The sequence below is a fragment of the Rutidosis leptorrhynchoides genome, chromosome 6 (genome assembly GCF_046630445.1).
Source record: "Rutidosis leptorrhynchoides isolate AG116_Rl617_1_P2 chromosome 6, CSIRO_AGI_Rlap_v1, whole genome shotgun sequence".
NCBI lineage: Eukaryota > Viridiplantae > Streptophyta > Magnoliopsida > Asterales > Asteraceae > Rutidosis > Rutidosis leptorrhynchoides.
The window spans coordinates 225630575-225648732 of NC_092338.1; positions in this window are offsets into that span (position 1 = coordinate 225630575).

Here is an 18158-nt window from a genome sequence, read left to right on the forward strand (position 1 = left end):
TTTCTATGAAATAATGAAACCTATTGAATTCTATTTATAATAGATTTTTGAATTATTAAAGTGAATTATTAAAGTATGAATTATTAAAGTGAATTATTAAAGTATGAATTATTAAAGTGAATTATTAAAGTATGAATTATTAAAGTTAAAGTAAAGTAAAGGTAAAGTTAAAGTATAGTAAAAGTATAAAACTATGTACGTATAATACGCGTATAAATATATATAATATTAATTTAAATCGTTATATATATTTAATAAAATAAAATATAAATATCGTTATCTTTATCATACTAGTTAAGTAATGAGTTTTCAAAAGTGGTTCTAGATATTTATAAAAGTTATATACGTTTTAATAATAAAGTTCTTTTTAAACTGAAAACGTTTTTGTACGTTTGAAACTAAATAGATCAATTGAGTCTTTATGAGATTCAATCTTCCACTATCCTTTGTCTAGTTCTCAATGATTGACAATTTGTTCTTATTTATAAATCACTTTACCATTTTCCGAATATTGTTAAAATGCAAAGATTTCTCAAATCAACGTGGGCCTTTCAACAGAGACTTGTAATCATAATTCAAAATATCTGATAATTCAATCATTTGATCTTATCTTCTAATTCCATTGATAAACATTTTGAAACAGATACAATCATATAAAGTATTTATTCTAATATTTTGTTTACGTTTTAAGTTATAATATATATACACATATACATATATAATCATATTCGTTTAATGGTTCGTGAATCGTTGGAACTTGGTCGAGGTTGAATGAATGTATGAACATAGTTTAAAATTCTTGAAATTTAACTTAACAAATATTGCTTATCATGTCGGAAACATATAAAGATTAAAGTTTAAATTTGGTTGGAAATTTCCGGGTTGTCACAGTACCTACCCGTTAAAGAAATTTCGTCCCGAAATTTGAGTGGAAGGGTCGTGAATGATAATAAGTATGTTTTCATGATGCATACGGGCTGAAAATTAGAGTTTTATCATCAGCGAATAATTTGGATAAACAATCCATTTATATGAAGAGTACGAATGAAGCTAACATAGAAGAGTGAAATGAGTAAGTGTAGATTCATCTTATCATTTGACGTAGATATGATTGATTCCCATATTTCAAGGGATTTGAAGAAAATCTTCTTAATAAGATTTGACTCTCCGGTAATCAAGGGAATTAGGATCCGCTTTAAATGCGATCGTCCATTTTAATTGTTCTGTCGGAGATTTTCTTATAAATTCACCTCCTTCGTTTCCTTACAACTCACACCTTCTGTTGATGCATTTTATGCAAGTCCCTAGACATCTACCCACGTCCATTGCAGGTACAACAGTTTACAGGCCATCATGATTGCTCTTTATTATCCTATCCGTGTTTGTATGTGGTTACAGGAACTGCAGGAACGAGATTTAGATGTTTGACTATGTTAGACTTAGTCAGACGTACAAGTGAAGCCTCACTAGTACGGCTGACAGGCTCATACGCACGGTTGATACTGAGCTAAGTCACAATTACAACCTAAATGAGAAGACACGAGTGAGTGATCACCCGTACGGCTGATGAAGCCAACTCGTATGTGTGATGAATGAATCGTATGGGTGAGTCAACAGTAGGGGTATATAAAGTCTTATATTCTTCATTTTAGGTTAAGCCTCTCATTTGTTACACACACTCAGATCTAGTGAGCTCCTCCGATTCTCTCTCGGTCCAAATCACCCAGGTGGTGAATAATAGCTCTAGGTGTTGATCTAATCACACTTGATTTAGTTGTGGTTTAACTAAATTAATCAAAAAAAAAACTTAACCTATTCACTAGAGGGTTTGATTCACTTATTCCGCCATTGTGTGAGTTAAATCTGTTGATTTCTAAGTTCCTAGTCATGTTTCATCACCTTCTATTCTTTCCCCCTCAACTCATATTTTAAAGTATTCATCAATATGCTCCATCCAGTTCTGATTCTCGATATACTTCTAACTTTCATATCGATCATTCTTCTTTTTCATCTACCGCCGGAAGAATCTATTTACTTCTACTATACTCTTGGGTTTATAGTGTTTCTAGTTCTCCCGTGTCTTTATATTGCTATATGCATCGATATATATGGTTTATAATTTCTGGTTTGTCGTTGGGATTTATATGTTCCCTTATATTTCAAAGTCTCTGCTTCTGTCTTCTATAATCATTATCATTCACAGTTAATGCTCTCTTTTATTTGCTGCAATTTATACCCCAATTTCTATTTCGGAGTTCTGTCCTTTCGTTTCTTCTTCTTGCGATTAAGCACCGCTTGTAATGGTCCAGAATTCACAGATATGAATTTCGGAATGAACATTGTTAATATTCTAGGAAGGAAATTGTGATGGCACGATCTTGACTTGTCAAATTACTAGAATACCTTGGAAAAGGCCGAATCATCAAGAAATATTTTCTTCATATTTTAGAGGTTAAATAGAATACAAGAGTCGTATAACATGGCACATGATGATGTTATGATCTGTGAATCATCACGTTCCATTTAGAAACTCAGCATGACTTACTGTAATATAATCACATTGATCAAGTGTCATTATATTATACTAATTCATGCTTCAGTTCCCAACATTACTTCAAAATATTCCTATTTTAAACTTGAATGTTTCAGAATTTAGAAACTAAAATAGTTTCTTTTATGATGTAATACAGATAGCGCGAAGAGGTAAATGATTTCAAATAAGAAAAATTAAGAAAATATCTTCAGAAATATGGAGGATATTTATAATGAAAGATATGATGATATTTTAGAATTTCTAATATCAAAGGATGATGAAGAATATTGTCCGCAGGGGTTTAGAGTCGGGAGTAAGGTATTCGTTAATGACTTCAGCAGGTACTGAATCATTTGGATCCTTTGAAGTCAGGTTCAGTCTTTGTAATTTGTCCACGGCCTCCTTCCTATTTTGCACAATCCGTTTTCCAGTTCCAAAACTTCTCTTTTTCTGTGCTTTGCCATCACACTTCATCATTATAATCCAGCTTTTACCGTTTAAAGTCGTTTATAGTTTTTGCTGCTTCATCAGCATTTTTTTTTCCATTTTCGGAGAACCAATTCGTAGTTCGGAGTATTTTTCAGAAACTTCACATTCAAATTAAGTCCAGAAGATAGACGTTATATATACACATATAACTGTTGGCGTAGACAACTTGCGAGATTTCAAAATACTGATTGCTAATTCCCAATAATTCGTATGGCAATTCTCATTACAAGATGCGAATGAGTAAATGATGGGGTTTCAATGAATAATTATAATGACTTTTTAGAGAGGCTAAAGTCAAAGGGTAATGAAGTTGTTGGTACATCTGCTAATAATGTGGTGGAATGTAAAAGGTTCCCTAGTAACGATGGTGTATATCTCAAGGTTATAATAAGGTTAGTCTGACTGAAAAGTCGAAGTTGACTTGCTGGAGCTGTGACAAAACTGGCTACTTTGAATAGGAGTCGCAAAGTTATTTTTACTAATAAATGCCAAAGAATCTGACGCGGATACGTTGTTTAAACTTTTACTTTGGTTTCAAGAGTTTTTCGGGTACATAACTGTGGGTAACATGTGGTTGGATCATCATCTCGATTGCTCATCATTCGAAGTGTCTTCAGAAATTTTTGAAGGGTTTGAACACAGATTGTAATCGTTAACATACATTTGATGTTTTAACACAGTTTTGAAGTTAAAATATAGCTTGTGAAAGATGTAAGGATCTAAGAGTGATGATTTTGGTCATATCTCAAGTTGAATTTTGAGATTTCAAAATCAGAATATGTAATTAAATTTTTGAATGAGTATGGTTGTTTTGATTTCTATAAAAGAATGTATATTGTTGTGAAAGTAGGGAGTATAATGGATGATTTGTTGAATCAGATTCGAAGAATGTAACATATTAATTGTGAATTTATATATCTCTCAGGTATTACCTACCCGTTAAAAAAATTTCACAATTAATATTTTGTTTAAAAGAATTTTATTACAGTCTTTATGAAAATATATTTATGTATATTTTCTTCAGATGTAACATAGATTTAATGAGTTAATGTTAAATTAAACTCATTTGATTTACGGTTGAAACTAGAATTGAATAATCGCTAAAGGCTTTAAAAAGTACGTAACTTTTACGCAGTATTTCTTTAATGACATTGAAATTATGAATCAATACTTCGTTATTTGTTGATGTATGATGTTCGGTTCGTGGAATTCTTGTGAATTTCGCAAAGTACGAATGATGTTATCTGAAAAGTTTCGGGTACATCGATGATGAAAGTGTAAAATCAAATATATACTTGATTTATTATGAATTGAAATTTGTTGAATTGCGACAGAGATTGTAGTTAACGCTGGTTAAGTTGCGGCCGAATGACGTACATTATTGCATATTTGTAATATGAATTAACCGAGTAGTTAAGATTCACACACAATAGCTTAGCACGGAAAGATTTATTTCAAAATATATATATATATATATATATATATATATATATATATATAATATACATATATATATATATAATATACATATAATTTCTTCAGAGGGAATGAGTTAATTCTTCATAACTCGTTGATACAATATACACGTTATTGATCCGTAATGATGTCCACAGTGATTCTTGAACTGACGGAGTTTGTGATGTTATCGGTGTTGTTGATTCGGATGTTGACTGTACTGACGATGCTGGTAACGCTGACGGTACTGTTGATGCTGTTGGTAAAGCAAGTTTAGCTTGTTAATCACACACCATTTTTGTCAGGGTTTCTACTCTTCCTTCTATCATTTTGGTTCGCTTAACTGATTTATGGTTAGGGCTAGATTAGATAATCTCTAAGACTTTAGAGATTACATAATCGCCGCGAAATGTTTCTCAAATGAAGTTATGAATTAATACTTCATCAGTTATTGTTGTTGGTACTCCTTGGTATCTATGGTGCGTATGACGTTGATGCTCGTGGGACAGATTGTGAAGTTGAGGTTTACGACACGGTTGTGGTTGGAGGTGGTAATGGTACTGTTGGCATTGATGATGGTGGTACTGGTTATGCTGCTGCTGGTGTTTGTAATCTCTGCACCACATTCTCCAAAGCCACTACCCGAGCGCGAAGTTCGTTGACTTCTTCTATTATTCCAGGATGATTGTCGGTCGGAACGAGCGGATAAATAAAATATAGAATTTGATGTAGTATATAATCGTGACGAGATACCCTGGAAATGAGAGAGAAAATGGTGTCTCGAACAGGTTCGCCGGTAAGTGCTTCAGGTTCTTCGCCAAGAGGGCAATGTGGGGGATGGAAAGGATCGCCTTCTTCTTGTTTCCAATGATTGAGGAGGCTACGAACCCATCCCCAATTCATCCAGAATAGGTGATGACTGATTGGTTGATCCATTCCGGTCACACTGCTTTCGGAGCTTGAGTGAGATTCCATTTCGGAATCCGAGTGACTTGAACTGACGACAAATTCCATTTCGTACGATTGGATAAAGGATTTTCGATATAAAATGATTTTTCGGCTATCGGGTGGTATTCTATTTACATAGGATATCTATATATAGAGATCAAAAGATTTCATAGATTACGGATGAATTTGCGGGATATGTCAGGCAAAGTTTAAAGTAACAGATACGATAAGATATGATTTAGCAGATACGCTAAGATATGAATTTTGTCTATACACTACTCATGCAATTAATGTAGCAAGACGTGTCTAGACTAATAATGATAAGTAGGTAATTTCCTATGGATGATAAGCAGATAATTTCCGACTAGAAATGATAAGCAAAACTTTTGACATGCAGGCACGGTCGAAGTCCAGACTCACTAATGCATCCTAACGACTTATCAGTTAGACACACTAATGCAGACCTGGTTCGCTTAGACCACCGCTCTGATACCAACTGAAAGGACCCGTTCATATACATTATAAACGATTCACAATCGTTGATTACATTGCGAGGTATTTGACCTCTATATGATACATTTTACAAACATTGCATTCGTTTTTAAAAGACAAACTTTCTTTACATCAAAAATTGACAGGCATGCATACCATTTCATAATATCCACTATCCAACTATAAATTGATTTAATAATAATCTTTGATGAACTCAATGACTCGAATGCAACGTTCTTCGAAATATGCTATGAAAGACTCCAAGTAATATCTTTAAAATGAGCAAATGCACAGCGGAAGATTTCTTTAACACCTGAGAATAAACATGCTTTAAAGTGTCAACCAAAAAGTTGGTGAGTTCATTAGTTTATCATAATCATTTATTTCCATCATTTTAACAGACCACAAGAATTTCATTTCCAGTTCTCATAAATATACGTCCCATGCATAGAGACAAAAATAATCATTCATATGGTGAACACCTGGTAACCGACATTAACTAGATACATATAAGAATATCCCCTATCATTCCGGGATCCTCCTTCGGACATGATATAAATTTCGAAGTACTAAAGCATCCGGTACTTTGGATGGGGTTTGTTAGGCCCAATAGATCTATCATTAGGATTCGCGTCAATTAGGGTGTCTGTTCCCTAATTCTTAGATTACCAGACTTTAATAAAAAGGGGCATATTCAATTTCGATCATTCAACCATACAATGTAGTTTCAATTACTTGTGCCTATTTCGTAAAACAGTTATAAAAACAGCGCATGTATTCTCAGTCCCAAAAATATATATTGCGAAAGCATTTAAAAAGGGATTAATGAAACTCGCGCATATAAATATTGTAAAATAGTTATTAAAACATTGCATGTATTCTCAGCCCAAAAATATAAAGAGTAAAAGGGAGCAAATGAAACTCACCATACTGTATTTCGTAGTAAAAATACATATAACGTCATTGAACAAGTGCAAGGTTGGCCTCGGATTCACGAATCTAAATTAATTATATATAATTATGTGTTGGTCAATATTTGTCTAACAAATTAGATCAAGTCATAGTGTACCACAATCCTAATGCTCGAGACTAATATGCAAAAGTCAACAAAAGTAAATTTGACTCAAAATAATTTCCAAAAATCTATACATGATTAATATATAGTTTAAATATCGTCATTTTATATTTTTAAATATTTTTAAAAGATTTATTAGAGTAATAATATAATTTATTTATTAATAAATAAAATTTTATATTTAATTTATGTAATAAAATATACTTTTATATATATTAAGTAATAAAATTTATAGGGTTCATTTAATATCATAAAGATAATATGATAGGTATTATTAAAGTAAGTTATTACACGTAGTAAAATATGTTTGTATCACATATTTATTTGATAAAATAATATCTATAATGATAGTAAGTAAAAGTTGTATTATTTTGTAATAATAATTATTATTATAAAAATTTCAATATTTATAATTACTAAGATGACATTATGATAAAACGATAATTCTAATTATGATAACTTTATATTTACGATAATTTTTAATATTATCTTTAAAATAATAATTCTATTTAAAATAATAATAATAATGATATTTTATAGTAACAATGACATTTCTATTAAAATGATAATTTTAGTTAAAATGATAGTTTTAATACTAACGATACTTTTAATAATAATAGTAATGATAAAAATAATAAGAACGATAATTTTATCTAAATCAATATCTTATAATATTTTAATTTCATCATGATACTCTTACTCATTATTTCATAATCGTTTCGTTTAATAGCTTTTAATCGTCTTTTATATCGTGTTCATAATAATGATAATAATAGTAATAAAAATAATTAGGTGTTTCAAATATTTGTTTTAATTACACTAATATTAATAATGATAGTTACTATAACATTATTAACGATAATACTAATAATTATCTTAATGATAATATAGTAATAATAATAATAACAATAACAATAACCATTTTTAAATAATGATATATATATATTAATAATGATAATAATAATAATAATAATACTAATAGTAATAATAATAATAATAATAATAATAATAATAATTGGATAATAATAATAATACTAATTATAACTTTAACGATAATAACGATAATAATAATAAAAAAAATAACAATTTTTAATGATAAATCCATTTTATTGATAAAGATAATAATAATGATAATAATAAGATAAAACTAGAACGACGATAAAAACGACGATAATAATAATCATTTTTAATAAAAATATCGAAAATTCAATTGATTATAACTTCTAATCCGTTCATCGAAACCATTCGATATCTAAAGGAAAAGCTCTTAATTTTTCGCTAGCTTTCCAAGGACATGCATATCTTATACCTTATCTCAACCGCAAGTGTAACTAATTCAAGATTTAACCTAATCTGTCTAAGGGCAATATCAAAAGTACAAGCATGCATAATCCTAAATACTCGAGCACTAGTCAGGGATACACTATTAGTATGTAAAAGTTAAATTATGAGTACTCACGTATCAATATTGAGATTCAATATTGCAGGAAAGGTACGTAGACGCAACGGAAATGATAAACACTATATTGACCTCATGAGCATACCCATGAACCATACTCAATCACCTCCATAGCTATAATCCATAATTTCCTTAATCCTATCCTACTTGAAAAACAATTTCGAAATCACTCGGACAGCACTCCGTCGTAATATTTTATGTATACTAATAATATCTTGAAATAATACGGAGTAAATATATATATGTAAATCGATTGAGAGAGTTTAGAGAAAAATATTTTCAAGTTTCTATGAAATAATGAAACCTATTGAATTCTATTTATAATAGATTTTTGAATTATTAAAGTGAATTATTAAAGTATGAATTATTAAAGTGAATTATTAAAGTATGAATTATTAAAGTGAATTATTAAAGTGAATTATTAAAGTATGAATTATTAAAGTTAAAGTAAAGTAAAGGTAAAGTTAAAGTATAGTAAAAGTATAAAACTATGTACGTATAATACGCGTATAAATATATATAATATTAATTTAAATCGTTATATATATTTAATAAAATAAAATATAAATATCGTTATCTTTATCATACTAGTTAAGTAATGAGTTTTCAAAAGTGGTTCTAGATATTTATAAAAGTTATATACGTTTTAATAATAAAGTTCTTTTTAAACTGAAAACGTTTTTGTACGTTTGAAACTAAATAGATCAATCGAGTCTTTATGAGATTCAATCTTCCACTATCCTTTGTCTAGTTCTCAATGATTGACAATTTGTTCTTATTTATAAATCACTTTACCATTTTCCGAATATTGTAAAATGCAAAGATTTCTCAAATCAACGTGGGCCTTTCAACAGAGACTTGTAATCATAATTCAAAATATCTGATAATTCAATCATTTGATCTTATCTTCTAATTCCATTGATAAACATTTTGAAACAGATACAATCATATAAAGTATTTATTCTAATATTTTGTTTACGTTTTAAGTTATAATATATATACACATATACATATATAATCATATTCGTTTAATGGTTCGTGAATCGTTGGAACTTGGTCGAGGTTGAATGAATGTATGAACATAGTTTAAAATTCTTGAAATTTAACTTAACAAATATTGCTTATCATGTCGGAAACATATAAAGATTAAAGTTTAAATTTGGTTGGAAATTTCTGGGTTGTCACAAAAGTGCCTCGAATGGTGCCGCCTCAATACTAGAATGATAGTTGTTATTGTAGGAAAACTCAACTAACGGTAGATATCGATCCCAACTGCTTCCAAAATCAATAACACATGCTCGTAGCATGTCTTCGAGTGTCTGAATCGTCCTTTCATTCTGCCAATCAGTTTGTGGATGATAGGCAGTACTTAAATCTAGATGAGTTCCCAACGCTTTGTGTAATGCTTGCCAGAATTTGGAAGTAAATCTACTATCACGATCAGAGATAATAGAGATTGGTATACCATGTCTACAAACAACTTCTTTCAGGTATAATCGTGCTAATTTCTCTATACCATCCTCTTCTTTTATTGGCAGAAAATGTGCTGACTTAGTAAGACGATCGACTATTACCCAAATCATATCATAACTGAAATGTCCCGTTCTTATTGATTAAAAACGTTCCATATTAATTGATTTCGTTGCGAGGTTTTGACCTCTATATGAGACGTTTTTCAAAGACTGCATTCATTTTTAAAACAAACCATAACCTTTATTTCATAAATAAAGGTTTAAAAAGCTTTACGTAGATTAACAAATAATGATAATCTAAAATATCCTGCTTACACACGACCATTACATAATGGTTTACAATACAAATATGATACATCGAAATCAGTTTCTTGAATGCAGTTTTTACACAATATCATACAAACATGGACTCCAAATCTTGTCCTTATTTTAGTATGCAACAGCGGAAGCTCTTAATATTCACCTGAGAATAAACATGCTTTAAACGTCAACAAAAATGTTGGTGAGTTATAGGTTTAACCTATATATATCAAATCGTAACAATAGACCACAAGATTTCATATTTCAATACACATCCCATACATAGAGATAAAAATCATTCATATGGTGAACACCTGGTAACCGACATTAACAAGATGCATATATAAGAATATCCCCATCATTCCGGGACACCCTTCGGATATGATATAAATTTCGAAGTACTAAAGCATCCGGTACTTTGGATGGGGTTTGTTAGGCCCAATAGATCTATTTTTAGGATTCGCGTGAATTAGGGTGTCTGTTCCCTAATTCTTAGATTACCAGACTTAATAAAAAGGGGCATATTCGATTTCGATAATTCAACCATATAATGTAGTTTCACGTACTTGTGTCTATTTTGTAAATCATTTATAAAACCTGCATGTATTCTCATCCCAAAAATATTAGATTTTAAAAGTGGGAGTATAACTCACTTTCACAGATTTTAACTTCGTCGGGAAGTAAGACTTGACCACTGGTTGATTCACGAACCTATAACAATATATACATATATATCAAAGTATGTTCAAAATATATTTACAACACTTTTAATATATTTTGATGTTTTAAGTTTATTAAGTCAGCTGTCCTCGTTAGTAACCTACAACTAGTTGTCCACAGTTAGATGTACAGAAATAAATCGATAAATATTATCTTGAATCAATCCACGACCCAGTGTATACGTATCTCAGTATTGATCACAACTCAAACTATATATATTTTGGAATCAACCTCAACCCTGTATAGCTAACTCCAACATTCACATATAGAGTGTCTATGGTTGTTCCGAAATATATATAGATGTGTCGACATGATAGGTCAAAACATTGTATACGTGTCTATGGTATCCCAAGATTACATAATATACAATACAAGTTGATTAAGTTATGGTTGGAATAGATTTGTTACCAATTTTCACGTAGCTAAAATGAGAAAAATTATCCAATCTTGTTTTACCCATAACTTCTTCATTTTAAATCCGTTTTGAGTGAATCAAATTGCTATGGTTTCATATTGAACTCTATTTTATGAATCTAAACAGAAAAAGTATAGGTTTATAGTCAGAAAAATAAGTTACAAGTCGTTTTTGTAAAGGTAGTCATTTCAGTCGAAAGAACGACGTCTAGATGACCATTTTAGAAAACATACTTCCACTTTGAGTTTAACCATAATTTTTGGATATAGTTTCATGTTCATAATAAAAATCATTTTCTCAGAATAACAACTTTTAAATCAAAGTATATCATAGTTTTTAATTAACTAACCCAAAACAGCCCGCGGTGTTACTACGACGGCGTAAATCCGGTTTTACGGTGTTTTTCGTGTTTCCAGGTTTTAAATCATTAAGTTAGCATATCATATAGATATAGAACATGTGTGTAGTTAATTTTAAAAGTCAAGTTAGAAGGATTAACTTTTGTTTGCGAACAAGTTTAGAATTAACTAAACTATGTTCTAGTGATTACGAGTTTAAACCTTCGAATAAGATAGTTTTATATATATGAATCGAATGATGTTATGAACATAATTACTACCTCAAGTTTAGTAGGTAAACCTACTGGAAGTGAAAAGAAATGATCTAGCTTCAAAGGATCTTGGATGGCTTGAAAGTTCTTGAAGTAGGATCATGACACAAAAACAAGTTCAAGTAAGATTTTTACTCGAATTAAGATAGTTTATAGTTATAGAAATTGAATCAAAATTTGAATATGAATATTACCTTGAATAAGAAAGATAACCTACTGTATATAACAAAGGTTTCTTGATCTTAGATGATTACTTGGAATGGATTAGAAAGCTTGGAAGTAAATTAGTAAACTTGAAGGGATTTTTGAAGTGTTCTTGAAGTGTTCTTCCTATGATGATTATAGCTTGATTCTTGAAGTGATTTTTGATGAAGATGATGATTAACTACTGGAAAAATACGTTCATAATAGTGTGTGTGTGTGTGTGTTGAGAGAGAATTAGAAAGAGAATTGGAAGTGAAATGGAGTGAATGATGAGTGGTAATTGGTGAGTGGTGAGTGGGGTTAAAAGGAGTTCTAGTTAGTTGACTAGCTCATGGTAGAAGTTAAAATTGATTAGTCATACATGACATAATCAACAGTGGAATCCCATGCTAGTTCCTATTGGTATATACCCATAGTAAGTACGTTTTGAAGTTGTGTATAATACGGGTAAGAATACGACTAGAATTCTTGATGAAAGAAAAGAATGGGAAAGTAACTGTAACCATTTTCGTTAAGTATGAGTGTTTTGATATATGTCTTGAAGTCTTCCAAAAGTATTTTAATACATCTAAATACACTACATGTATATACATTTTAACTGAGTCGTTAAGTCATCGTTAGTCGTTACATGTAAGTGTTGTTTTGAAACCTTTAAGTTAACGATCTCAATTAATGTTGTTAACCCATTGTTTATTATATCTAATGAGATGTTAAATTATTATATTATCATGATATTATGATATATTAATATATCTTAATATGATATATATACATTTAAATGTCGTTACAACGATAATCGTTACATATATGTCTCGTTTCGAAATCCCTAAGTTAGCAGTCTTGTTTATATGTATATAACTCATTGTTAATATACTTATGGAGATACTTACTTATCGTAATCTCATGTTAACCATATGTATATCCATATATATATTGTCATGTCGTTTTTACAAGTTTTAACGTTCGTGAATCGCCGGTCAACTTGGGTGGTCAATTGTCTATATGAAACATATTTCAATTAATCAAGTCTTAACAAGTTTGATTGCTTAACATGTTGGAAACATTTAATCATGTAAATATCAATCTCAATTAATATATATAAACATGGAAAAGTTCGGGTCACTACAATAACCACCTGCGGTTCTCGGTAACTTAGCAATGAAATCCATGGTAATGTTTTCTCATTTCCATTCTAAGATTTCAGGTTGTTGAAGTAGACCCGGTGGTTTCTGATGCTTAGCTTTGACTTTAGAACAAGTCAAACATGCTCCTACATATGTGGCTATATCGGCCTTCATTCATGGCCACTAAAAGTTTCTCTTGAGGTCTTGGTACATTTTCCCCGCTCCGGGATGTATTGAATATCTAGTTTTATGTGCTTCATCTAGTACCACTTTCCTCAAATCCCCATTCTTTGGTACCCAAATTCTTTCAGCTAAATACATGGTTCCATCTTCCCGAATATTAAGCTGTTTTTCTAATCTTTTGGGTATTTCCCTTTCAAAACTTCCTTCCTTCAAAACCTCCTGTTGTGCCGATTTTATTCGAGTAGTAAGATTAGTATGAATAATCATGTTCATAGCTTTTACTCGAATAGGTTCTCTTTCTTTTCAACTCAAGGCATCGGCTACCACATTTGCTTTCTCCGGTTGGTAACGTATTTCACAATCATAATCATTTAGCAGCTCAACCCACCTACGCTGCCTCATATTTAGTTACTTTTGATTTAAAATATGCTGGAGACTTTTGTGGTCGGTGTATACGATAAACTTGACCCCATATAGATAATGTCTCCACATCTTTAATGCAAAAACAACGGTGCCCAATTCCAGATCATGTGTGGTGTAGTTTTGTTCATGAATTTTGAGTTGTCGAGAAGCATATGCAATCACCTTCCTCCGTGCATAAGAACACACCCAAAACCCATTCTTGATGCGTCGTAATAGATAACAAAATCTTCCATTCCGTCAGGTAACGATAAAATAGGTGCTGTAGTCAACTTCTTTTTCAACAATTGGAAGGCACCCTCTTGTTCGGAAGTCCATTCATACTTTTTCCCCTTGTGTGTCAAGGCAGTTAAAGGTGTGGCTACTCGGGAGAAATCTTGAATAAATCTCCTATAATAACCGGCTAAACCCAAAAATTGACCTATTTGCGTTAGAGTTTTTGGGGTTTCCCAATTTTTGATGGCTTCGATCTTGGCAGGATCAACTTTGATTCCATTACTACTGACTACGTGACCAAGAAATTGTACTTCATTTAACCAAAAAGTGCACTTAGAGAATTTTGCATAAAGTTGTTCTTTTCTTAACAACTCTAATACAAGTCTCAAGTTTTGTTCGTGTTCTTGGTTATTCTTCGAATAGATAAGAATGTCATCAATAAAGACAATAACAAACTTATCTAAATATGGACTACATACTCGGTGCATGAGATCTATGAAAACTGCGGGTGCATTGGTTAGACCGAATGGCATAACCATGAATTCGTAATGGCCATAACGAGTTCTGAAGGCTGTTTTTGGTATATCGGCTTCTTTAACCCTCAGTTGATGATAACCCGACCTTAAGTCGATTTTGGAGTATACGCTCGAACCTTGGAGTTGAGCAAATAGGTCGTCGATTCGGGGTAAAGGGTATCAGTTTTTGATGGTTACTTTGTTCAGCTCACAGTAATCGATACACATGCAAAAAGACCCATCTTTCTTTTTAACGAATAAATTTGGAGCTCCCCATGGTGACGTTCTCGGTCAGATAAAACCACGTTCTAATAATTCTTGTAACTGACTTTGTAATTCTTTCATTTCGGTTGGCGCAAGTCTATATGGAGCACGAGCTATTGGTGTGGCTCCTGGTACAAGATCTATTTGAAATTCAACGGATCGGTGTGGAGGTAGTCCCGGTAATTCATCCGGAAACACCTCAGGAAACTCTCTTGCAACAGGAACGTCATCGATTTTATTTTCTTCTTTTTCAACCTTCTCGACGTGTGCTAGTATGGCATAGCAACCTTTTTTTATTAGTTTGCGTGCCTTCAAACTACTAATAAGATTTAATTTGGCATTACCCTTTTCTCCGTACACCATTAAGGGTAACCCGTTTTCTCTCTGAATGCGAATCGCCTTCTCATGACAAACAACTTCGGCTTTCACCTTGGACATCCAGTCCATTCCAATAATTACATCGAAGCTTCCCAATTCCACTGGTAATAAATCAATTGCAAACGTTTTGCTAACTAAACTAATTTTTCGATTTCGACAAATTTTATCAACCTTAATTAGTTTACCATTTGCTACTTCAACTATACACTTTTTATCCAAAAGCATTAACGGGCAATTTAATTTGGCACAAAATTCTCTACTCATATAACTTCTATCGGCACCCAAATCAAATAAAACATAAGCAGGTGTATTGTTGATAAGAAACGTACCCGTAACAAGCTCCGGGTCTTCCTGTGCTATCTCCCCATTATTGTTGAAGGCTCTCCCACAGCCTTGCCTATTTCCATTCCGGCACTGGTTTATGGTATGGCCCGGTTTTTCACATCCATAGCAAACAACGCCGTTATTATTTGTTCCAGCATTATTTGCTCCTTTGTTTCTATTTGGTCCGTAGACTTCACACTTTGCCGCAATATGGCCATTCCTATTGCACTTGGTACATAACTCTCTACAAAACCATTCCGGATGAAACGTATCACACCTTGGGCATATAGTCCTTTGCTTTTTGTTGTCGTTGTTGTTGTTGTTAGGGTTATTGTTGTTGAGACGTTTGTTGTTGTTATTGTTGGGATTGGGGTTGTTGTTGTTGTAATTTTTGTTGCGGTTTTTGTTGTTGTAATTATTATTGGAATGGTTGTTGCGGTTATTGTCGCGGTTGTTGTTGCGATTATTGTTGTTGTTAGGGTGGTTGCGATTGTTGTTGCAGTTGTTGTTTTGATTGTCGTTGTTGTACTGGTGACCCTGGTCACCGCTTTCCTCCCATTTTCTCTTTCCCTGTTTCATTATGGCCTCCTCGGCCGCCTCTTTCTTTATCCTTCCTGTAATTTAGCCTATCAATTTGTGGGCTATACCGCTCACTTTCTGCATTGTTGCAGGGTCGTTAGCACCTACATGCTCTTGGATTCGTTCCGGCAACCCTTTTATGAATGCTTCGATTTTAGCTTCCTCGTCCTCGAAGACTCCGGGACACATTAATGCCAGTTCATTGAAACGTCGCTCGTAGGTAGTGACGACTAACCCTTGGGTTGTCAGTGATTTAAGCTCTGCCTTAAGCTTGTTGATTTAGGTTCTGGGACGGTACTCTTCCTTCATCATGTGCTTGAAAGCGGACCATGGAAGTGCATAGGCGGTATTCTGCCCTACGTAATCCAGGTAGGTATTCCACCATGTCAAAGCAGTACCCCTGAAAGTATGTGTGGCATACTTAACTTTATCCTCTTTTGCGCAGTTGATGATTGCGAACACAGCTTCAACCTTCTCTCTCCACCGCTTTAGTCCAACGGGTCCTTCGGTTCCTTCAAACTCATTAGGTTTGCAGGCCATAAAAGCTTTGTAGGAACATCCTATCCGGTTGCCATTGTTTCCTCCACTGCTGGAACCCAATTGGTTATTGTTGTTCATTGCATTCACCACTGCAGCCACATTTGCAGTGAAAGTTTGAAGTACTTCTGTGTTCAATTGTTGTTGTCTAGTAGCTGCAGGAGCCATTTCCTTCAAAAATAGCCGAATGAGTTAATCATATAGAATTTTTAGAAGTAGCCAAAAAGTATTTTGTAGCTTAATATGAACTTATTATTATAAAAGCCTTTTCTTCATATTAGCATTTTATAACTATAATAATGTTCATACTTAGCAGCTAACACACAAATTAACTACTAAAATTCTAATATGAAAAACTATGGTAAGTTATTACGTTACTACGTAATAATAAGTTGTAATAATAATAATAAACCTTCCATGCTTATTCTTATTATTATACAATCATAAGGAAAATTACATTGCGGATTTTCTTACAAACTTAAACACACAATATAATACATATTATACAATGCATGGAATACAGGATAGCTGATGATGGTTTAAGAAAGGCGAGATTTCTTAGATGTTGACGTTGTTTCTTTCTCGGCCAAACGTTTGGATTTTCGTTTGGATAGTTCTTTTTCCAATTCCTCCCAATTGGTTCTTTTGGCTAATTGTTTGGGAGCAAAACCACCAGTCGTTATACGAGCAGTCATTTTATAAACTAGTTTCTTAGATGGTTCAGGTGGATGATCACAAACATTTTGGGTCATAATAGGTTCATCGGGTTTGGGATCGGGTATAACAGCCAAAGATTTTCCCAAATCACGTTGTGGTTCGGTAATTTCCACAACTTCTTCAGGATCCTCTTATTCGGGTTCCTCCTTTGGATTTTCTTCCAGATCCTCTTCTGGAACCTCTTCTGGCAATTGTGAATCTTCCCAATAATTTTCCACTTTAATGGTAGTACCAAAAGTTAACTTTTCTGTTGGTTCATAAATCGTATGCTTTGACTCAGCCTCCGAATCACTTGATAAGTAAATGAAATCTGAATCACTAGAGATGCTTAAATGATCGGATGAAGTCATCTATCACATAATAGCAGACACGTTAAGGGAATAATATATATTATAATATTTACATATTAATAATCTTATGTTTCCAACAATTATGTTAAGCAATCATTTTTAAAACAAATACGGTCGAAGTCCAGACTCACTAATGCATAAAAAAAATCCGTTAGACACACTAATAAAAAAAAATTTCTGGTTCTCTAAGTCCAACGATCGGATACCAACTGAAATGCCCCGTTCATATTAATTATAAACGTTTCATATTAATTGGTTTCTTTGCGAGGTTTTGACCACTATATGAGACGTTTTTCAAATCTTGCATTCGTTTTTAAAAACAACCATATCCTTTATTATTGAATAAAGGTCTTAATGACATAATTTAGATTGTCTATCA